Source organism: Cervus elaphus, unplaced genomic scaffold, assembly GCF_910594005.1.
Source record: "Cervus elaphus unplaced genomic scaffold, mCerEla1.1, whole genome shotgun sequence".
Taxonomy (NCBI): domain Eukaryota; kingdom Metazoa; phylum Chordata; class Mammalia; order Artiodactyla; family Cervidae; genus Cervus; species Cervus elaphus.
In genome coordinates, this window is record NW_025316691.1 from 150,636 (window position 1) to 174,862 (window position 24,227).

General features: G+C 53.0%; 1 long non-coding RNA gene and 1 other non-coding gene across 2 annotated transcripts; one reads left to right on the top strand and one right to left on the bottom strand.

Annotated features, from left to right (window-relative positions):
• Window positions 1-609: 609 nt before the first annotated feature.
• On the bottom strand, window positions 610-24,074 carry LOC122691269. The gene is made up of 6 exons (XR_006340374.1): window positions 24,008-24,074; window positions 23,424-23,509; window positions 21,648-21,717; window positions 1,648-1,799; window positions 1,262-1,417; window positions 610-727 (listed from the first exon to the last, which is right to left on the bottom strand). It is a non-coding gene; the product is annotated as an uncharacterized LOC122691269 (long non-coding RNA).
• On the top strand, window positions 7,124-7,196 carry TRNAE-UUC. Its single transcript has one exon. It is a non-coding gene; the product is annotated as a tRNA-Glu (tRNA).
• Window positions 24,075-24,227: the final 153 nt, after the last annotated feature.

The window sequence follows — 24,227 nt, forward strand, 5'->3', positions numbered from 1 at the left end:
AGCCTTCACACCTCAACAAAGAGTAGCCTTGGTTTACTGAGACTAGAGAAAGCCCACACAGCAACAAAGCACATTAAAATAAGTAAATGAATAAAGAGAAAAATGCTCTAAGTGATAATAGGTGAAGAAGAGACAGCCAGCTCCCCATCCTATAAGACTCACCAGTATTACTGAATACTGCTGCTGCTGCTGCTGCTGCTGCTGCTAAGTCGCTTCAGTCATGTCCGACTCTGTGTGACCCCATAGACATCATCCCACCAGGCTTCTCTGTCCCTGGTATTCTCCAGGCAAGAACACTGGAATGGGTTGCCATTTCCTTCTCCAATGCTTGAAAGTGAAAAGTGAAAGTGAAGTCACTCAGTCCTGTCCAACTCTTAGCGACCCCATGGACTGCAGCCCACCAGGCTCCTCTGTCCATAGGATTTTCCAGGCAAGAGTACTGGACTGGGGTGCCATTGCCTTCACCATTACTGAATACTAAAGTAGCTTTAAAAATAAATGAAAAAGATGTTCATCAGAAGTGGGGTTAATCAACTTGGGAAATGGGAGAAGGAAGAGAAAAAATATTGACAGTGTTCACTCATACATGCCCTGGAGCAGAGGAGGGGTCTTGGCTGTCTGTGAAGTAGCCCCAAAGGCTGCCCCAGCCCGAGGCTGTCAAACATTTCAGATCGCAGTTCCTCCAGCTCTGATCCTGGCTCTCCACCCTCCTTTAGCAGGTAGCTGGCTTCCCCGGAGAAGTGCATGAAAGGAAGGAATGAGGCAGCCATGAAGCTCAGGACAAGAAGCCTCGATCAGGGCTATGCTGGTCTCCCCTGACTCTTAATTGTAGAGAGAGAGAGGGTGAGTATCACATGTGACTGTGAGGATGGATCCTGGAGCCAGACTTTCTGAATTCACATCTTGGCTCACTGCTTACTAACTTGAGCAAGTTCCCTCAACCTCTCTGTGCCTTAGTTTTGACACCTGTAAAACGTTCCCCACGGGATTGTTGGAAGATCAGATGAGCCAATATGCTAACTGCTTAGGATAGTTGTTGGCATGTAATGAATACTCAGAAATGTTATTTGTATTGTTATCATTCTTGGTGGTTACAGCGAACACACCCCTATCTCAAAATGTAGTGGGAATGCAGGTAGGGTTTCACTGTCACCTGTGATGCTGGCTGATACTTTGTCATAGTGGTGTGCATTAGCCAGCAGTGCTTTCAGCTGCAGAAATTCCAAACACAACAGCTTAGACAAATAAAGCTTGGTTTTACCTCAGATTACAAGAGGCCTGTGAGTTGACAGCTGCTGGCCTAGGTTCAACAGCTCAGCCATGTCAAGCCCTGTCTCCATAAGGACTTTGCCTCTTTTTCATGTGTTCTGCCTCAGTGTTACAACATGACTGCCACAACTCCTGGTGTCATATCCACCTGCAAGGCAGGAAAAAGGGAAATGGAGAGAAAATTAGAAATACCAGCCACCTATGGCTCTTTAATCAAGAAAACAAGTCTGCCCAGAACCCCCCAGCTGACTGCCAATTATATCTCATTTACTAGAACTGTATTATTTGACCACACTTAGTTCAAGACAGGCTGGGAATTTAATTAGCTTTCCAGCCGCAATTAGTGCAGATCATAAGGGAAAGGAAGGTAAGAATGACCTTGCCGAGTCTGCCACTATTTTCTTTATCCCATGAAAGGAATATCCGTGACCATGTTCAGTGAATCAGGAGTGGGTAGTGAAGTTCACCAAACGTTTTCTCAGCAGCAGAACCCTCTTCCGCTCTTGGGTTCCATCTAAATAGAGGCCCACCTGTTGTGAAACAAGAGGCAAATATTGAGCCATGGGGACCACCTGGGAGCCCACATTTTCTTGAGACAGCAAAGCTGAGAACCATGCAGACCAGGATCCGAGGCTTCCAAAGAACTCCTTTCCAACTTTCAAACCCAGACATCCTTCTGCCAGAAATGGCCATCACTACCAGCCTCAGACCGGTGAGGAAGCCAGAAGCAATCGGGTTGCTGAACCAAGCCCTTGGCAGCAAAGGCATCTCTGCTCATTTCCTCCCGGACTTGTTAACCTGTTTTCCATCTTCCGGGCTCTCAGGAGCACTGGGCAGGCCAGCTGGAGAGTAGGCGACTCCCATGTGTGACTGCCCTAGTTTTCCTTCATGTCCTCTGAGCAGGCCAGGCTGATGCTATCTAGTTCCTGAGACCCTGCAGTGAACTCAGCCCTCAGATACCGCCTCTTGATAACAGTTTCACCTTTTCCATCTCTTTTAACAAATACCAACTCCTGGCCAAAGCCCAAACTCCTGGCTGAAGACCAACTGCTGGCTGACAGCTCCTTGCTCCTTCCCAGAAGCAAACCTGGTCTGAGACGGCCTGGAGGGTGGGGCAGGGAGAAGCAGGCCAGGTGCCCAGGACTCCCTGCCTGCCCCAGGCAGCTCAGTGCCTTCTCTGGGCCCTGGTTCCCCACAGCAAAAGGAGTATATTAGATGCTTCCTGGGGTTGCTGCTCTCTGCATGCCTTCTGCAGGCTCCCCTGGCTCACCCATCATGGCACCTGGACTCTGCCGCTGTGCCAGCCACAGATTCTGTGACCAGCCACGGGCCACCTTCAGCAAAAGGGTCCTTGCCATGGTCCCAGGCCTCAGCGGAAAGGCAGCTCGTTATTTCTGAGTCTCTGGAAAGTGCACTTTGAACACATTTGCATCAATGCAGGACACAATATCTCCCCCAGGAGGCCAGAAAAGAAGGAAAATTCAATTTGTCAAGACATCCAGCCCTCGCATCCTGCTCTTCCTACCTGCTTTCTTGGCCCCTGAGAGGCAGCAAATCCTCTTGGGCCCAGACAAAGAGGAAGGGAAGCAGATGCTGTTTCAGACGGCATTTTTCCTCAGTTCAGTGGTAGGTTTATACTTTCACAGATACGATTTTGCACCACCCTCCCACCCATCACACAGAGCAACACTTTGACTTTCCAGGGCACTCTCCCCACCCCCCACCACTGGTGCCACCTGAGTCCCTCTCCCAGAAGGACACAAGGTCCCTCCCTGCCCACCTCCTGCTCCTGCTCTACAGCCTGTGAGGTGGTGTTCCCAGGCACGCCATTTGTCTGATGGAGAAACAGGCTTGGGAAGTCCAGCCCCACAGCGGGTGTCTGACCGGGGCTGGTCTTGCAGCCTGGCACACTCGGCATCCCCTGGCTGCACCCTCAGCTCAGACCCATGCCCCCTGAGTCTCTGTCCTTCCCCTCACTGGCACCTTGGAGCTCACTCAAAACGTCTTGGGTTGGTCTCTCCTCCCCTCTGTGAAGCTTATCAGCCCTTTTCTTTTTTTTCCCCAGCTTCTCACAAACCACATGAGACAAGGCTATAGATACAACATGAGATTAAAGGCTGAACCTCATCCAGGTCAGGAAATTCCGAAGGCAGTTGCCCAGTTTATCGCCAGCCCTGCTGATACCCCCAGGGTAACTAGTCTGCTAGTGAGGTGGGGGGCCGGGGGCAGGCATGAACTGCAGGGGCACCCGGGTCCTTGGAATTTCCCGAGGACCAGATGCCCTGACTCCCCACCAGCTCCCAGGGCTGTTGCCCTCTCCCTGTCTTGGGCCTGGTTCCCACTCCCTCCCTTGATGTTGTGTCCTGAGTGTGTCCCTCTGCAGACACACTGTGTCTGTTCCCACCAGATCCAAATATGCTTACTTCCTCGTCCTTCAGACAGGCCTCTGTTGGACTCACTCTACACTGACCGTCCCAGTTGCTAAGTCAGTGCTCAGCCTCAACTCTCGGTAACCCAGCACTTTGGTCCCATGCTGTCCTTGGCTGGACTACAAACTCCCTGCCTCACTCCCACCCCTTGGTCCTCTCCTCACCTACCCCCACGCTCACTCCTGTCCTGTGGCCTTAAATACTGTACACACTGCCTGACCCAACTGCCTGCTCAGCCCTCTGCCTCAAGGTCGGACAGGCATCTTGGGCCTGTGAACCCCAACCGCCAGGTTTCCCCAAACCTGCCCCCTACACCCCACCCCTTAGATGTAGGAACTCTTCCCTCACACCCTACGTCTATTATTATGGTCACCTTTCATGTAAACTGGGGACCTGACACCTCTGGCCATCTCCCTGCTACCCTCCACCTTCCCTTAAACCTATCACCCACCTGGACCCTGTTGAAATGTGCATTTGCTCAAAGTCTTAAAATCCCCCTTTGCCCAAGTTCAGGGTCAAAAAAAAAATGCTAGCGTGACATCCTTCCATCCATCTTTTTCCTGCCCCTGCCTCTTGCCCCTCTCACTCTATTCCAGCCACCCTTGTAACTGCCATCCAAAATCCAACTCTGCCCCTGGAATCCCAAGGCTCAGTCTCCCCCTTCTTCAAGTCTTCTCAAATAATTCCTTCCCTCCTATCCTATTTTAAACTGCATCACCTCCCTGGCACTCTCTATTCCCCTTTGTGTGAGTTAGCTATTGCTGAGTAACAAGTTAGCCCAAAACGTAGAAGCTTAAAGACAGTATTTGCATGTTTATCTTACAGTTTCTATGGGTCAGGAATATGGGTGTGGTCTTGTTATTCCTCTGGGTCTCTCATAACTTCAGGCAAGCTAGGTTGGGGTCCTTTCAGGGCTGGGTCTGCATAAGGCTGTCTTATGAGGCTGTGGGCAGTAATTGTCTCTTCCCAGGCTGCCCTCAGTCCCTGGCACATGGGCCCTCCTGTGCTGCTCAAAACATCAATGTGAGCAAGGGGAAAGGGAGGGCGTGCCAGTGAGACAGACTCACAGACGTTTGTTTGTTTTTTAATTAAGTAATTTGGCTGTGCCAAATCTTTAGTTGCAGCATGTGGGATCTAGTTCCAAAATCAGGGATTGAACCTGAGCCCCTTGCATTGGGAGTGCAGAGTCTTGGCCACTGGACTGCCAGGGAAGTCCCCTCACAGGCATTTGTAACCTAGTCTTGGTAGTGCCAGCCCATCACTCTGCCTTTCCTAGTCATTAAAAGAAAGTCCCAGGTCCAGTTCAAACTTGGAGGGAGGGAGCTGCACAAGAGTGTGAGAACTCAGAGGTGTGAAGACCTGAAGCCCTGTCTGAAACTGGCAGTCATACGGTTTCTGCTGGTTTGGCTTTCTCATATCCTTCCTTCCCATCTGACGTACTCTCCTGTTCATTATCTGTCTCCTTGAATGCCCTGCAAGCTCTTTGAAGGCCAAGCTTTTCTGGGTTGTTGAAGGCTGTGTCCACACTGTTGCAGCACATAGCCAGCATTGAATAGATCCTTATTGGGTTGGTGCTTCAGGAAGTTCCTGACAATACAGAATAATAACAGCCCTCCACTCTCAGTGACTGTCCTTAAATTTTCCCAAAGTCAGCCAGTGACAGGCACTGAAGGCTGATTTCTGTAAGGGTGAAAGAGGCTAGGGTGTGGGACCCCAGGGCTGGAGTGTGTTGACTACCATGGCCATGGCCAAGGAATGACAGTCCCTATGCCCTCCCTGAGACTCAGTCTCACCCTTGTGAAATGACACTCAGTCGCAGAGCCTGATCTCAGTTTCAAGAGCTCTTTAAAGGAGTGAGGCTAATTCATTCTTTGACATATGGATTTTCAAATATTTTAAAAATTCAAAAATCATAATTTGGTAAAAAATATTTTTGGGTGACAATTTAGGATTATCTACCAAAGCTTTAAATGCACACACTCCTTGATCCAGCAAGTGCAGAGCCTGTAATTGTTGATTTTTCACTATATTCACACATAAATGCAAAGATGGGTGTACAAAGATGTGCAATGAAACTTTGTTTATTGTAGCAAAAGAATAAGAATGATAAATGTCCTCAAGTGAGGGGCCAGATAATTAAACCTGAGCATGTCCACCTGTGGAATAGCACACAGCTATTGGGAAGGCCCAGGAACCCACATGTCCTGATGTGGATGCAACATCATCTCATTTACTGAGTTAATCAACAGCTATTTGAGCATCTACTATGTTCCAAGTATTATTCTAGGCACTAGGGACACAAAAGAGCAAACTCCCTGTTCTTGGAAGCTTACATTCATGTAAACCCATACATGCACGTGCAAAGCACACCAACAAATATAACCATGCAAACATAACAGGATTCTAAAGAAAGCCCAGTGGAGCAGGGAGAGCATGGGAGACTGCTTCTTAGAGCATGGCCACTGAGGAACATCTGAGCCAACATCTGGGCAAAGTGAAGGAGAGGTCAAGGGCAAGCATCTCCCAGATAGAAGGGACAGCCAGTGCAGAGTCCCCAGTACCAACAGGCTTGCTATATTTAAAGAAGAGCAGTCGTGGGGTGGGCGGGGCACTTCCCAAGTGGCTCAGTGGTAAAGACTCCGTCTGCCAATGCAGGAAACAAGGGATACAAGGGCTCTATCCCTAAGAGGCGACGAGCCCCTGGAGGAGGAAATGGCAACCAACTCAAGAATTCTGGCCTGAAGAATCCCCATGAACAAAGGAGCCTGGTGGGCTGCAGTCCATGGGGTCGCAAAGAGTTGGACACGACTGAGCAATTGAGCACACACCTACAACAGGCTGGAGAAGCCCAAGTGGAGTGAGAAGGAGGAGAAGAGGGAGGGGAGGAGGAGGCAGGGGGAGGCTGAGGTCAGGGAGGTGGGGTGAGCAGAGGTTGGTGGGTGAGCATCAGATGGGTGACAGCCACCCATCTGAGCTGGCTGTGGACTACTTACCCTTCAGGATGCAGGCTCAGGGGCAGGTGATCTGGTGCAGCTGCTGAGATTCCACCCTGGTGGGGTTGGGACCTCAGCTGCCTGCTCCATGCAACGGGCTGAGTTTTTCCCCAGCACCCCTCTGGGACTGTGGGAAGGGGATGAAACAATGGTGGGAGCCTGAGAAGGAGGCCACTGTGACAGCCTGGAGAGGACAGCAGCTTGGACCAACGCAGACGGATGAGATTCTGAGTATGTTCTGGAGACCCAGCAGAACATGCCGTTGGGTCAGATTCAAGGTATGAAAGAGAGAAGGGAATCACTTGTAACTCTTTGGTCTTTGTCCTGAGAAACTGAGTGAATATGAACCCTTTTACTAAGATGGGAATAAGTGAAGGACAAGCAAGATTTGGGGATGGGAAAAGTGGAAATTAAGAGTTTGTTTTTGGGAATTCCCTGGTAGTCTAGTGGTTAAGACACCATACTTTCAATGCTGAGGTCACTGGTTCAATCCCAGTTTGGGGAACTAAGATCCTGCAAACCACATGACACAGCCACAAAAAAAAAAAAAAAAAAAGTTTACTTTTGATGCATTAAACCTGAGATGCCCTCTGAGGGCCATGCAGAGAGTCCATGGAGGGCAGGCAGCTTAGTGAGTGGACTTTAGTGGGGAGGAGAGGCTGGGAATAGATGGGGGATGGAGGAGAGTGTTGGGGGTGGGGTGGACTGGGTTTCAAGCTGGGTCTGGATGCGGTCACTGAGGAGTCAGTGTGGGCTAAACTGACGGCCCAGGTTGGGGATCTTTTGTGAACACATCCATGTTTAGTAATGGAGACAAGGAAGGCACACAGATGAAGAAGAGGAGGAGGTGTATCCAGGAAGCCAAGTGAGGAGAGGCCTGGGGATGGGGGCGGAGGAGGGGGTGCGGGTGTGCAGGCAGGTGGAGGAGCAGTCCAGTGCTGCCAGGAGCTGAGTGTACGTGGACAGCAGAGGGTCACTTCTGGCCCATTGGGTGGAGGTCCTTCAGCTTTCAGGCTTAGACAAAGCCAGAGTCAGGGCAGGGCGGGGCCCACAGGGGTTGCAGGGGGCTGCAGGGACCACAGGGGCCAGAAAAGGAGGTGGTTACAAAGATAACACCTGTCAAGAGAGCCGAGGGAATTCCCTGGCAGTCCAGTGGTTCAAACTCCATGCTTCTACTGCAGGAGATACAGGTTCGATCTCTGGTTGGAGAACAAAGATCCTGCGAGCAATGAGGCCCCTCCTCCCCCCAGAAAAAGAGCCAAGGAATAAGGGATAGGCACAAGGTCTTGGAGTTTGGGTTTGAAGATGAGGAGCATTCCAGCATGTTCTGACAGGGAGTGATCCAGGAAGCCTGAGAAGTGGGTTCAAGCTGCAGCAAGACGATGCACAAGGCTCAGGAGCTGTGACTGAGTGGGTGGTGCAGACGGACTGGAAAAGGCTGAGTAGGTCCTTCTAAGAGATCTGGAGGCCCAGGGAGGTGGCTGTGAGGGCTGCGGAGGCACAGAAGACAGGGAGCGAGCAACCAGGGTGGCTGAGACCACTGTTGTGGAGAGAGGGTCCTGAACACAGACAGCCTCCCTCACCTCCTCCAGCCAGGCGAGGACTCGGGGGAGGCAGAAAACTGGGCCACCCAAGGTCGAGCTTTGCCGGGTGAATAGGAACATTTGGGGGGCAGTGTTGGGAAGAGGAAGAGAGATGTCCGTGGATTGTCCTTATCACACTCAGTTCCCAGAGCCCTCGCCCATACCCTGCTCTGTTTCACCCCCACCCTGGGGCAGGCACCACTTTGAACCCTTTCTGCACTGATGACAGGGGGTTTGCAGCTGAGGAAGGGCTCAGTAATTGGACAGAATCTCTGGGAGGGGCCATGGGGATTAGTGACAAGGAGAGAAATGCGGGGGTCAGACCAGGAGTGGAAGAGGCTCCAAGGAGCCCAGGACCCTCACTTTCTGAGGACTCAAGTGCTCCCTTTTCTTCCATTGACCTTGGAGATGGTTGCAGTCCCTTCTGAGTCTCAGATCCAATAGTTTGATCCAGAATTTGGAGGGAACTCCAACCAGGGGTAGGAACACACCCACCCCAGCCCTCTGGGGTCCTCATAGCAGCCCTGCCTAGCATCACAGCCACAGCCCACTCTGCCCCGTCTCAGAGACCCTGAGGTCCATGTCTTCCTTGACCTGTTCTGAGAATGAGCAGGAGGCCACAGGACCCTGTGTGTGCCCAGCACTGTGCTAGGCCTCATGGGGAAAGCAAGGGAAGGAGGAGAGGGTGTGCCCCTGGCATCCAGCACTCCTGAAGCTGAGCCCTTTGCTGCCTGTCGCTGCCAGGTGAGTGTCACCTGTGAACAGGTGCACAGGCCTCAGGTGGTGGTGCACACTCACCCATACCAGGCAGTGGAAGACCAGGGCATGGGCCTGGGTGCTGGGTGCAGACAGCTGTCTTTGCAGCCTGGCCAGCTCCTCCCTTGTGTTGGGGTCCAGGGGAGCCCAGCTCAGGGTTGTTTTGTCTCACACAGGTGTCACAAATGTAGAGTGCAAGCTTGAGCCTGCAACCTCCACTCTATGATTTGGCTGGGAGGAGCTGAGCACCCAGGGTCCCCCTCAGGTAGGTGGGAGGAAGCAGCCATGGTACAGGCCACCGGTCCCCCCCATGTGCCCTCGATCCAAGCATCTGCCCTGGCAGCATCATCTCATGCCGGCTGTTTTTCCTAATGGAATCACAGCTTGCCAGACAAAGCAACAACATTCATAAAATGCCCCAGGCATAACAAATCTTCCCTTTGAATGGGTCATTTGCTGAAGGAGATGCCACTGATGACTCATTCCATAGATCAGAGAGTCCTGGCATTACAGACAGCTGAAGCTGAGGAGTCTTGAGAGAGGATTATTGCTGGTCTTTGTGCCGATGGGCCTACGGAGCCAAAGGGGACACAGGTGTGGCCTGTTCAGTGTTAGCTCAGACTCACTTCAGGAGCAGTAGGGAGGCATTTTTGGACTCTGTCCCTAACTCCTGATGGTGGACCACATTGGGAACCTGCCCCCTTGACCCAGACTCCCCAGTGTGACCTCTGGACCAGGATGTCGCAGGCTGCAAATGACCACAGCAATATTTCTGTCCTGCCGGCTCTTCCAGAATCCTGCCACCACCACCCCCATCCAGAGATGGATTCTGTTTCCCCTCTCCTAGAAATTGGGCTGGACTTTGTGACTGCTATGATAAATAGAATGTGACGGAGGGATGCAGGGGGACTTTGGAGACAAGGATACAGAAGGTGATACGACTTTGACCGCCGTATTCTAAGGAAGCCCAGCTCCTACAGGGCTGTATGTCTGTGCCCTGGTGGACAGTTCCAGTGAAGGCAGAGGGTCTGGGCTAGCAACCAGCACCACACACAGTCATGTGAGGAAGTCCATGTGATTCTACATGACACAAGTCATGTGATTCCAGTCCTGCTGTGAGCCACCCTAAGCTAAGCGGAGTGCAGCAGAGACAAGATATGCCTGCTGAGGACTGCCCATGTTATAGACTCGTGAGCAAAAGAAATAACGGTGTTGTTTTAAGACAGTTTGGGGATGGCTTGTTATTGAGTAATAGACAGTGAGAATGCTGCCCTTGATGATCTCTTGGACTTCCCTGAATTTCTCTGACCCAGGGATGCAGCACCTGCTCTGTGGATGACCGACTGAGAATATGGGTGGACACAGAGTTCCTTGTCCTGGGGGAGCTCTAGTACATTTGGGTCAGTGAGAGCTACTCCAGAGGGTCTGCCATATGTGGGAGAGGAAGTGTCTCATTCCTGGAAGTGGTTTCTATTTATATTTTTTTAAGATTTTTTGATGTGGACCATTTAAAAAGTCTTTACTGAATTTGTTACAGCATTGAAAGTGGAAGTGTTAATCACTCAGTTGTGTCTGACTCTTTGCGACCCCATGGTGTAGCCTGCCAGGCTCCTCTGTCCATGGAATTCTCCAGGCAAGAATACTGGGGTGGGTTGCCGTTTCCTTCTACAGGGGATCTTCCCAACCCAGGGATCAAACCCAGGTCTCCTGCACTGCAGGCAAGTCCTTTACTGTCTGGAGCCACCAGGAAAGTTCATATTTACAACATTGCTTCTGTTTTATTTACTTATTTTGCTTCAAGGCATGTGGGAATCTTAACTCCCCGACCAGGGAGCAAACCCACACTCCTTACATTGGAAGGTGAATTTGTAACCACTGGACAACCAGGGAAGTCCCTGGGGGTTTCTGTTTAATGGGAAATGTCTTCTTGGTAGCAAAATGTTTGGTATTAGTTTTGATATTTGGTCATTTTCCCAAAGGTTGTGAGGTCTGTGAATCCCTCCTGTGATCTTAGAGCTGTGGCCTGCAGAGAAATTGCTTTTTTTAAGCCTCCACTGAAACCCAGTAGTGACAGAGCTGCTGTGAGAGCAAAAATGCACTAAGCAGTGTGAGTCAACAGGGTGTCAAACAATACACTGAAATTCCCTGGAATAAGTTTCACCAAATGGGGGTCTGTGATTTTGTTTAGAATTCATATTGTGTGATTACGCCTACAGCAGTAATGCCCACAAAGTCCTTTTCACTAGAACAACACTGACCTGTTTTTATGTGAAGGGACAAGCAAGCACTCAGTAGCCCATTGCTTCCATCTCTTTGGCTGGATGGAGGTGCCCTGTATGGGTCACCATGGGGTTCCTGATCAAGGTCACTGCCATCAGTGTGGACAGAAAACATCACTAAGACAGCGGGAAATGTGGGCTATAGTGTCCTCATCCATTTCACACTTCAGTGGCCCACACACATATCCAGCAATTCTCTGCCCTCTATCCCAGCAACCTGGGAACCCACATCCCAGGAGGGCCTCAGCTCCTGGAATGCACTGAGCAGACTTCCCCATCAGCATCCTCTCCTGAGTCTCTGACCGTTGATAAATACACCCCAGTTTGTGAATTCATAATGAAAACTAAAAGCATACAAATAATTGGAACTGGAGAAGGAAATGGCAACCCACTCCGGTATGATTGCCTGGAAAATCCCATGGACAGAACAGCCTGCAAGCTACTGTCCATGGGGTCACAAAGGGTCAGACACGACTAGTGACTAAACAACAGCAAAATCTGAAACACCAAAAGCACCCCCCCAAAAAAAGTAAAATTAATAGTGCTCTATGTTCATTACCAGGACCTTCTTTCCAGTCTGCATCAGTTTCCGGTGACTGCATGGCTTGTTATTATCTCACGGTTCTGGAGTCGGAAGTCTGAAATCATGGCTGGTTCCTTTGAGGGCTGTGATGGGAGGATCTTTCGACGGGCTCTCTCCTCAGCTTATGTCTCTTCACCTCACCTTCCCTCTGGGCCTGACTCTGTCCAAATTCCTTCTTTTTATAAGGACACCAGTGATATTGGATTGGGGCCCACCCCAGTGACCTCATTTTAACCTGATTACATCTGTAAAGACCCTGTTTCTGAATCAGATCACATTCTAAGCTAACAGAGTCAGGACTCTAATATATGGATCTGGGGGGACACCATTCAACTCCTGATACAATGAAAATCGTATTTGAGTTTATGTTTCTCCCTTTAGTAGGACTGAGGATGACTGCACAGTAGCCTAGACCAGCATCAGGGTGATTTGGCAGGCAGAGGGCAGAGGGCACTGCCCTCAGGCCAGGAGGCCAGCTTTACCCTGTGGCCTTGGCCAGTCTCAGTGGAACCTCAGTCTTTCTGTGATAAGGCTTAGACCGAGTGGTCCCTTTGGGCCTTTCTGTCCCTGAGATTGCTCAGGGTCACTTGTCCCTGGCTTTAGTTCACATGAGGCATGGAGGCCTGTGCTGGGCCCACTCAGTGTGGGTGTGAACAGAAGTGTGGCGGACACCGGGGCACTCAGCCAGGCTGCTCAGGGTGGATGTGCTAAGGAGACACCAGTAGGCCTCCCGGGGAAGGGCCAGGTTCTTGTGGGATCAAGAACAAGGAACCCTAGTTTCTCTTTCCCGCAGACTTTCCTCACTGCCAGCCCTACAGGAATTTCCCTTGAGGGCTGGATGGTCAGAGAAGAAGATGACACTCCTGAAGGGCAATGACTAGGCTTAATGCTAGAGCAGAGGGCTGGGCAGTGCATGATGAGAGGCTGGTGCCCCTTCCCCCAACAGCTGCTGCAACTCCAGAGTAGAGAGTGTGGCTGAGGGACCATGGGAGGCTTGGCAGGGAGGGGCTGAGGAGTAAGTAAACACTTTGTCTTCCTTGCTTTCACCTCTTCCGGGGCCTCAACATCAAGGGCCAGATGACAGGATATTCCTCTGCCCCCCGCTCCACCCCCCAGGGGCAGCCTGGCTGGCCCTGACACCGGCTGGTCCAACCCACTGCCCAGCCCCCGCCAAGTGTGGCTGGTGCACACTGGGGCAAAACTGAGCAGGCATAGCCCTCACCATGGAGGAGTGGAGATGATGCACATCTCACCTAGCACAGCAGGGAAGCCAGCCCTGTAGCTGCAGTGAGGCCCATCTGTTTCCGGGCACGAGCCCCAGCCTGGAGCTCCCTCAGGGAAGCACCCCAGGAATGCCCAACAAGGGCTTAAATCCAACAGCAGATCCTAAGTCTGGGACAGTGGGAATAAATAGTTGCTTAGGCAAGTTTCACCCTAAACCAAGACTTGGGGACAGTAATTCTTGCAGAGCAAAGATGGCTGTGTGATTGCTTACTGTCAGGAGGTTTGCCCAGGCTTCCAGGGTTGGGGTGCGGGTCCCACTGCTCTGGTCTTGGCAGCACCTGGCTCAGCCTGCCCTGCCCTCCTCTCCCTAGGCCGCCTCCTGTAGGCCTGGAGGAGCTGGGCATAGGGGTGAGGACCAGTGGGACCATGGCCCAGGCTTCCAGAAACACATGGGCCACGGGTCTGGAGCTCACCAGTGAGGCAGAGGAAGGGGAAGAAAGGACAGACAGCTCAAGTGGGTTGTTGCTCCTAGCAGCCTGCAGGGCTGCCCTGTGCCCCCTCAGTTCCCCTCCCCAGCCCTGCAGGCAAGCATGGCCGGGTGGCCCCATTTCTCACCCCTATCGATTATGCTGGCAGAGCCCTGCAGCACAGGATGTAAATCATCATCCTTGGGGTATTTAACCCAGGGAGGGTTAGCTGGAGGTGGCATCCCTTATAAATCCTGCATCTGATATTTTTATATTAATTCCTAGAGTAGCCAGATTACTTTTTATTCCACTGACTATTTATTCCACTGACTTCTTCATTGACTAGGAGACATTTCTGAACAGTGCGTATCTTGTGGAGCATCAGTCATTTAGTGGGGTGCTTCCTCTGGTTGCAAGTTTTTTCATTAATGTAAAAGGAATGAAAATTCCTTTGCTTCAAAGACTCGGTCTTTGGAAATAACAATGCACAGGCCAGCCAGAGTCACTGCTGCCAGCACCACCACTGCCATGTATATGCGCTGTCTGGAGGGGCCTGTGAGCCTCTGACTAAGGGGCAGAGTCCCCTGGCATCCTCTCTTTCCTCTTTTTCCCCAGTCCCCCTTGGCCATGCACAGGACCTGAATTAGCCTCTGTCAAGGGACCATGGCTTGGCAGAGACCAGGTCCCCGAGAGCCAAACACGTGGTCATCAGGATGATGGCAATAACCGTCTTGCTCTGAGGACCCAGTTGAAGACATGGGTGTTAGGGGAAGAAAGCTGTCTGCAAATACAGGTGTGTCCCTGCAGAGGAATGGAGCAGGCATGTTCTGGGTGATGGTGACAGCCCACTTGCTTTGCAGATGAGAGAATCATGTTTGCTGGAGACTCTCTGAAGCTCCACCCCATGCAAGAGTTGGATGGCAGTAGAATCCAGCCAAAACAAAGAGATGACCACCCTTTACCTGCACAGTGAGTGTGCTGGATCACCCAGTGGACTCAGTCGGGTCTGAGTCTCCCATGAGGGACCCAGCTGAAAAAAACGGGTGTTAGGAGGAGACAGCTGTCTGCAAACACAGGTGGGTCCCTGAAGAGGAGCAGAGAAGGTGAGTTCTGGGTGGGCTCCCAGCAAAGCCAGGGCCATGGGCATCAGCCAGGGGCAGATGGAGGCTGCAGAAAGGGAGGAGACACAGAGGAGGGGAGGCTCACTGGGAACAGGGCGTGCGAGCAGCAGAGTGAAGCAGGCACCTTCCATTTTGAGATCCTCACCTGTGTCTCTCCCATTGCACCATGCTCTGGGCAGCTGATCCCCACCCAGTGGGCCGGGTACCAGCGGCATCAGCAGCCCCAGGGATCTAGTCCCGAGGACAATGTGTCACCCTACCCCCACACCCAGAGTTAGAACCTGGGGGGCAGGCTCACAGTGTGTTTGACCAGCCTTGCACTAGAATTTGGAAACCAACAGTGAAGTGAGGGCAAGAAGCCCAGAGAAGGAACAGCTGGGTTTGCACCTCAGCAATCTGCCTGGAAAATGGGGCACTGCTCCCACCCAGGCGGGTGTTGTGACCCTGAATGAGTTAGAAGCTCCAGTCCAGGGCTGCCCCCATGTAGGTTCTCCACAGCCATGAGCCATTCCCACTGTGCTCACTCAAGGCCGGCCTCCTCTTCTAGGAGAGATGATTCAGGCCTCAGAGCTTTGCCTCCCAGGGAAACCTCACTCAGCTTTTCTTCCAGGGGTCAGACATGCATAATTCAACCTTTAGGATTTTGAGATTGCTGATAAATTACAGATACAAATGGGTAACCAGGCAAAGCCCCTCTGCAGCCTGGGTATCCACCTGGGAAATAAAACAGAGGTCACTCCCTCCTGCCCCCCACCATAGGCAAGGTCGCAGGAGCCCCCAAAGACGAAGGCTGCTTGCATTTGTGGGCAGCTGCTTCCAAGACAACCGTGAAGAAAACAAAAAAAGGTTGTGAATGGTGTTAGAGAATCAGCTGTATCCAAGCGTCTGGATCCTGTAAGGAAACAATTATGAGGCAGGAGCGAAGCTTTAGAAGATCATAGGTGCTTCATCCAAACTCTTCTCTTCCATCCCTGAGGTGGACTCCTGATGAGGGTCTGGGCAAGTCCCAGGAGCGAAGGAGGTAAGCTCGGGGCCCCGGGGCGGGGGTAGGGAGGAGAGCAGGCACCCAGGTGCCTGCTCAGTCCCGGCCTCTCTGCATCAGTCTCCCTGTTCATTCATTGCCTGACACAGCCATGGATGAAATGACTAGGACAGGGAGTGATCTGGCCATTTAGATAAATACATCTTGTAGACCAGCCATCAGGTTCCTGTGGGTAGGAGGGGGTGGGGGTTGGGGAGGGGAAGGAGAGTTGCTGTGAGTGAGGAGGATGCTTCTAAGCTTCTGAATCAGCTTTCCACGAGACCCCAGGGATCTGGGGCAAAGAGAGGGTCTGAGACAGGCCTCTGAGGGCCATTGCTAGGGGGTGGGAGATGGAGGGGCGGAGTGGGAGGGCAGAATTATCCACAGACGTGGAAAAGCCGAGGTTCAGTTTCTCAGTTACAGCAGTTTCTCAGTTATAGGAGTGGTTGAAAATGTGGTTCCGGGTGTCCTCAGAAGTCACCTAAGGGAAACGAGGGGCCCTCCCTGAAATCAGTGTGGAGTCTTGGTGTATTGATTGATTAGAACCTTTCTCCTGCCCCCGGGAGATGTCCTGTGTGGAGAACAGCACAGACACAGTGGTCCCTTCTCTCCCATCCCCCACCACCTGAGTGCTCATCTCACAGCTGTACTAGGAGGTGGACTGCTGTGCCCACAAAGTTCACATGGGCTTCCTTTCAGTTCCATCCATGTGGTTTCCGTGAGCCAGGTCCTAGGCCTTCCTGTGTGCCCCCAGCCCACCCACACCCACGTGTGGTGGAAAGACAAGCCCAAGTTCTGCCTGGCTCAGCCAGGGGGCCTCCCTGTGTGGCTGAGTCACAGCACAGACAATCTGTGGTGAGTTCTTCCATGGTAGCCTCATTCAAGGACAGGTTACAATTCGCAGAGGTTGCAACTGCATCCACCCCTCACAATGCAGCCCCTGTCTTGGGGGGCAGGGCAAGGGCTGAGCAGCACACACAGGGTAGTAGAAGCAGCCCCACCAGTGGCTACTTGGTGTCCGGGCTGGAGCTGGGCAGAGAGCAGCCGCAGGGCTCCCTGGAGGTCCTGGGACAGAGCCCGGGATGGGCAGGTAGGGGCCTGTCTCTAAGCCAGAAGGGAGAAGCTTCCAGACATGATTGCATCTGACCTTCTCCTCATGTCTCCTTTCTCTGGCATAGGGCCTGCAGTGAGCCCAGCTCCTTCGTATTCCTGGGCTTCAGCGTGGGGGAACTTTGTAAAGTTTCCAACCCACAGAAAATTGCCAACCTCTGTAGGCTTGAGGGGGACCCACGATCTCCACACAGAGCCCTTCTCATTCCTGTGGACCTCTGTGGAGAGAGGAATTGGGGGTGGGGAGTGGGAGAGCTGCTCTGAGTGAGGAGGGTGCTTCTATGCTTCTAAATCAGCTTCCTGAGAGACCCTCACCCCCAACCCTGCTGGCCTGGAGCACTGAGGTCTTCAGAACCTTCCAGAACCTTCCTCAGTTGAGCAATCCCAGCCCAGGGCCAATCCCCAGGGAACCTGGAGAAAGAGAAGCTCCCCTTGTTGAGGATCCCTGTATCCTTCTGTTTAAAGGGCCAGAGGGAGGAGAAGGATTCTGAGCTTTTAAGAGAAGGTCTCTCAACAAAACACTTCCTGATGCTCATCTGACACTAAAAACCTATTCAAGTCATAAACTTCTCCTGTGGAACACGTCTCAAGAATGTATTTATCTAAAGGGCATCTGTGTTTGGTCTCAAACTCAAATGCTCCAAATGTCAGGCCCTGAATGATTTATTTGGGGCCTCCTGTTCCCTCCCTGTGAATTGTCTTCCGGCTCCAGCCCTGCTCCTGTCACCCTTTCCACTGATGTTTACAGACTCAACAGGCTTCTGTTCACACCAAGGAGGCAGCCCAGAGGGAGTTGGGGGCAGAGGGGTGTGAGTGTGCACCTGTAAGGACTGATGCTGTCACAGCAGATGGCCCTGCCCTACCTCCTGCCTCCTGAATGCACCTTGTGCCTCTGCCCAGGCTGTCTTCTTAGCTTCCAGGGCCATTCCTCACAGCAGGTCATCCAACTAGCACCCTGAGTCCTCATCATGTCCCCATGGAGAGGGCCGGGAGATAAATCCAGCACAGTTAAACCAGGAAGCAGGACTTCCCTGGCTGTGCAGTGGTTAAGACTCCATGCTCCCGATGTAGGGGATATGGGTTTGATCCCTAGTTGGGGAACTAAGCTCGCACATGCTGCAGGGCATGGCCAAAACAACAACAAAAACAAAAACAAAACAGGAAGCACACTGCGTGTGTGTGTGTGTGTGTGCTCAGTTGCTTCAGTCGGGTACAACTCTTTGCGACCCCATGGACTGTAGCCTGCCAGTCTGCTCTGTCTGTGAGATTCTCCAGGCAAGGTTGCTGGGGTGGGTTGCCATATCCTCCTCCAAAGATCTTCCCAACCCAGGGATCAAACCCACGTCTCCTGCGACTGCTGCAACGCAGGCAGATTCTTTACCACTGAGCCACCAGGGAAACCCAGGAAGCATACTGGGTTCCCTTCAAATTGTTTAGATGGAGCATCTGAGTATTGGCTAGGGAGAGTGGTATCTTGGAGCCCAGACTTCTGAGTGACAATTAAGAGTTGAACAACAGAGGGGGCCAGAGGCAGGCAGGAAGACAGAAGGAACAGCCAGTGGAGGTCAGTGGCCACAGAACACGTAGGGAGTCTGAGACCATTGGAGGCAGGGTGGCTCGGGAGCAGAGGGAGGTAGGCCCTGGAGAGGGGCTAGATGCTGAGCTCCCAGCCCCAGCAAGCAAGCCCTTGGGTCTCAGGCTGCTGCACAGAGTCCCCTGACAGCCCTTCATCACAACATATTAACATGCATGAGCTCATCAGCCCCTTTCCAAAGAGGCCCCTGAGAACAGGGCCCTCCAACGCCCACTCTGCCTACAGGAGGCAGGGGTTTCAGTAGACGTGGTCAGGCTTGGTGCTGGGTCTGCAGGGGAACAGAAGATTCCCCAGGACGAGAGAGAGTGTGCCCAGGGGGAACCCCAGCAAGACTGCTGCTGTTGAGGGTGGGGGTGGGGGCTCTGGCACTTTCAATCCACCAGGAAACAGAGTGGAAGCTGCTGGATCAGACAGCCCACTGGGACTCAGCAGGCTCTGGTTTCTCTGCTCTCCCCACAGCGGGGGAGGTTTGGGCTAGGAGCCTGCCCAGCCCCCCAGGAGCCCCAGGGTAAAGCCGGGAAGGTGTTTCTTAGAGCATCAATGCCCAATAAGTACATAGCCATGTATGACTACTTAATTTTACATTATTGTAAATTCAGTTCCTGAGTCGCACCATCCATATCTCAAGTGCTCCACAGCCACACTTGGCTAGTGGCCCTCACATTGGATGGAACAGAGGAGGAAGTTACCACCATCACAGAACATTCTGTGGACAGCACTGGGGATGAAGGCCAGGCTGGCCAGCTTCTCAGCAAACAGGGGTGCTGAGGGGTGCCCACCTGGGCTGGGTGAGGTGTCTACAGCAGAGCTGGGAGCTACCTCCCAACCATGCACCTAGGTTCAGATAGCCACCTTTAGGGAGGTGTTAGAGAGGAAGCAATGGTGGCACCCTAGATCTACCCGAGACAGCACTCCCCACCTCCCCTGGCCACCTGGGGCTGCTGCCATCACTGAACAAGGTCTTTAGGAGCACTTCCTGGATTGGGGTGGGGAGAACGGGGGTCAGTCAGTGCCCTGCTGCTCGCGGGCTTGTCTGTAAGCACAGGTGGCTGGGGGAGCCACACAGGTTATGCCCTCCCACAGGCAGGTGGCCAGCCCCCCTCCCCCTCCTTTCCAGGGATGGCGGCACCCCCACACACACACTGCCTCAGCACCCGCAGGCCTGAGATGGATGTAGAAGCAGCACACCGTGCCTGGAGCTGCACCCACCCCATCCTGGGCAAGGAGGCCTCAGAAGCCATTACAGGACATTAAGTCAATGGACTTCCTATTTGTCAGCACACCAAGAACACAGCAGACATTTTCCACTCCTAAAGATTGCCTGGGTCAGAGCATTCACTCTGCCAATCCTGCAGGCTGTAACCCTCTCAGAGACCAGAACTGCACCTTCTAGAGGGGTGAGGTGAGGCTGCCAAGGAGGTGCTTCATGGGGAGACAAAGACCCCTTATCCCTGCTGGGGCAACAGAGGAAACCCCAAGGCCCACCCTGTCACTTCCCCCACTCCCTGTGGGCAGCACCATCCCCAGAGCTCTGTCTTCTTTGCCCAAAGTCAACTCCCCGGGACATCCGCCCTGACAGACACCCTGCCCCATGCCCCTCCCCATCTGGGGTCACTTGTGAATGCTCTGTGTGTCTGTACCTTATGTGTTGGTGATTGTCCTTGAGAAGCACCCCAAAGGAAGGGTCTTGGCTTAGCTCACTGTAGTTTGAAAAGGGTGCTGGGAAAATAGTGCCCAGCAAGTATTTATTAAATAGATGAACTTTTCAAGAAGAATAAATGGTAAATGTGCAGATCAGGTGAAATACAGACTCGGATGTGAATTTTTGAGCAAAAACAAGGCTCAACTTCATGCTTGTTGATCATTTTAGGTTACATGACCAGGGAGGGACATTCAAGGCCCCTCCTTGTAGACCCTGGCTAAGCAACCCTGCCACAAGGCAGACCTCCCTGGCTTTGTGATTCTGCCCACCTGAACATGACAGGTAGCATATGCTACCTGTCACCAGTTTTGTTTTGTTTTTCCACTGTGGGCCACAGAACAAATCGAGAGGCATCATCCATCTTACCTGAAGGTTTTGTCATTTCAGTCTGGAAACTGGAGAATTCATAAATAGGTTTTGTGATGGTAAAGGTAAGCTTAATTTTTCATTCACCTCTAGCTAATAACTGATGGAGAGGTTCGCCTTTGCTTCTAGAAGCAAAAGGGAAAAGAAAAGGCTTCCCAGTGACAGGATAATTTGTCAGAAAGTTATGAACGAGCACAAGCAGGACTGTATAGGAAGTGTGTATTGAATGATATGACATACTGGCTTCTAATTGCTGCTGCCTTTCTGATCAATAATACATGTTTTCAAAAAACCTTCTGTTTGCATTTACACAATGGGCTGTAACTACTGCAAAGGATCCATTAAGACCTATTTTAAAAAGTGCATTCGTAAAAACTTGTCTAAATCTGCATTACAAGGCAGATTATGAAACTGCCCTGGGAGATGTTTTTTCTAAAGAGCATTCAGGTCATACCTGTTGGACTGGCCAATTCGAGCTCCCTGTTACTGCTATGGCTTGCTTGTAAGCTAGGTCAGTCCTTCTCTTTGGTGTCCTTGAGGCAAGAGGCAGGCACTGCCAGGCCTGAGGCCCCATTAGGTTCCAGTGGTCTCCAGCCAGTGGTACCCTTGGGCTGGGGACTTGATGTGAGCAAAGCCCCCAAAGCCTGGGTGAGGTATGAGCAGAAATCAACCCACCACTCCCGAATGTGTAATTACATGCTCAGATAAGTGCTGCGGTGGCAAAGAGGACTCTGGGGTTCTAGGGCTCTCTCTCCTTCCACTGAGAAAGCTGTAGGTCCTGTGGGGAGGGCTGGAGACAGGCATTGGCTCCTGCAGGCTGGTATCATTGGCTGCCAGCCCCATGCAGGTGTGACTTGTTACCTGTGCAGGTGGGAAGCCAGAGCTGGGGCAGCAGACAGCCCGTTTTAGGGGTCACCTGTGTTCTGTGCTACCTGAGCTAGGTCCACCGACCACTCTTGCCTCAGCTCAGCTTCCACAGCTGACGGGAACCAGTGATAACAAGGACAGCTCCTGCCCATTGCCTCGGATTCACCTGTCCTCAGGCATCTAAAGGGAGAGAGCTCTGCTTTCCTGAGGCCCAGAGATGTTGCAAACATGCTGAGGTCACACAGACCAGAGAGAGATGGCTTCGATACAACTCAGAGCCTACCTGCAACCTTCACACCAGGTCACTGCCCCCAGCCTAACATCCAGACAGCACCTTGGACTTTAGAGGACCCCTGGAAGAAGAGCCAAAAAAAAAAAAAAAGCTCATTTTCTAGACAACCAGAAACAGTGCTGATTCTGTCAAAGCTTCATTTGGGTTCAGCCTCACAGCACTGCCAGGTAGTTACTGTATTATTACTCCCATGTTCTAGTACATGATGAAGACCCCAAGGCCCCAGTGATGCAGCTAGCCTGGTTCTTGTGCTGTGGGGAGGAATGGAGAAGAGATTCTTCCAGAGAAGAGGGAGGGAAGCAGGCGAGGGAGGAAAAGGAAGAACAGAGGAAGGAAGGGAAAAGAGCAAGGTGGGGCCAGAAATTCAGAGGAGAAAAACAACTCCATTGGGGTGGCCCATGGAAGGGTGACTGGGGCAAAGAGTTGATGTCAGGCCTCCTGGTGGAGATGGGCCTTGTCTGGGACTCATGGGGGTCTCATAGATATGCAGGACCCAAGGCCAGAAAGCCCAACGCTTCACCTCTGCCCTCTCCTAGATGATTATCTGGTCAGGTCTCTGGGCATACACATGGGGGCGAGTGTACATCCGTGTCCTGCACATGACACAGGTATATGCTCATGCATACATGTGTACATACACAGACGGGGATAAAACTACACATAGGAGGCTCCCTGGACTTTTTTCTAAGAAGAAGGCAATACCCCCACCATAGTCTTAGATGTCCTCTCAAGACCCCCAAGGGTGGTGGTGGGGAAGGAGTGGAAGGGCCTGAGGGGATCAGGCAGGAGCACAGTGTCCAATGGGCCCTTGAGGTGGTCACCCAGAGCACGACTGGACATCCGGCCTGACCAGTGTCAGCCAAGGCTTGGCTGGGGCAGTTCCACAAGGGTGGGGCCAGTTGGAAAGAATGCACCAGGCCACCCCCCTTCATTCTGCATCCTCCTGTCACAGAAGTCTGTGTGTAACAAAGAAGTCTCTCTTGGGATCTCCCTTCCTAACTCAGGTCCCTTCGCTGTGCACAGGCCTGAGCAGCTCAGCCTTGGTGGTTACTATTAGCACCAGAGGTAGCTCGCCCACACCCAGGGGAATCCGCCACAGCCAACTCCAGCCCCAGATGTCCAAGAGCCTGAAGCCCTGGGAGGGTGAGGCAGGCAACATAAGGTCTGGTGGCCGCAGGGTGGCTCTCCTGAGCTGATAGCACTGTGCCCTGGCCTTCTGCCAACAGGCTGGCTTGGACATCTCAGGGGGCAGAGCCCCCAGCCAGCCTGTCTCGGCAGCTCCTCCTCCTCATGGCGAGTGACTTCACTTTGACTTCATATCTGCAGTGATGTGCACAGCTCTTACTCAGCTCTGAGCTCAGCCAGGCAGGAGGGCGCAGCTCTGTGCACAGCAGGAAGAAAAGACCCTGAAATAGGGGCACCTCAGGCCTAGGGACCTGGGATCCTCCCACCCCAAGCTCCCATGTGCATCCCATTCCTCTGTGCCCTGGTGGGGGCCAGACCTCAAAAGGCAGCTGGGAGGTGGGAGGAGAACAGTGGACTTTTCCCACAGGAGCCTAGTACTCACCTCCCCCCTCACCCCAGGACCTCCCATGTTAGGGACCCAGAGTCTTCCCTCTTTAGTATCAGATGTGTTTATAGGCATCATTTCTTGGTGCAAAAATTAAATTCTTTTGGGCTCCAGTTCCTTCTTGTTACTTGCTCTGCTACCCTGTCAGCCCCACATCCTAAGAACTCTAATGTGTGGTGGGGGGGAAAGGGTATTACCCTCCAAGCATTCCGTTAACGCTGGCTCCAGGTCTCTTTGAAAGGTGTGCCCGGTCAGATCCCTGTTTTCATTGGCTGGACCAGTCCTAAAGAGGGGTTCACAAACTAACGCTAGGACACCCCCAGAGGGACTACAGAAGCCACTCACCAGGCGCACCCCTGGAGTGCACAGAAGGCGCCGGCTCAGGGTCCCTCGCGGGGGCTCTTCCCCTCCTCCCACCTTCGGCCGCCAGAGAGGCCGCGCACCCACCGCACCTCCCCCCTCCGCGAAATGGCGGAGGATGCGCCCGTGCCCGGAGCCTGGAGGCGGGGCACCTGCCTGGTCTGCAGGTCCCTTCCGGCTCACTCCCAGCCAGTCCGCCCAGAATCCGCATCCCCGCCTGGTTTCCCTGCCCTCTCTGGGCGGCAGGGAAGGTCGAAGCGCAGAGACAGCGAGAGGGCGCACAGGCTGAGGAAGAGTGACTGTGCGTGCGGAGATGCACGGCTTGGGGCTGCGGCTGCCAGGCCGGTACCCGGACCCCGCACCTCGCCCCTACTCGTGCCCCGCCCGGCCTGCACCCCGCGTCCGGCTCTGGTCTACTAACCCTCGCCCTGGGGTAAGCGCACCAGGGATCGCCTGGGGAGGTACCCGGCGCCCCGCCTTTACTTCCGCACCCTGGCCCCGCCCCCCCGCCACTCCCCCCCCCCCCCACCACGCCGCCCTCACTGCCCCGCCCCGCCCCTGCTCTCGCCTCGTGCGCAGCCCGCGCCCTCCCCTCCTCAGTCATGTGCTCCGAGCCCCGAGCACAGCTGCGGAGAGTGCCC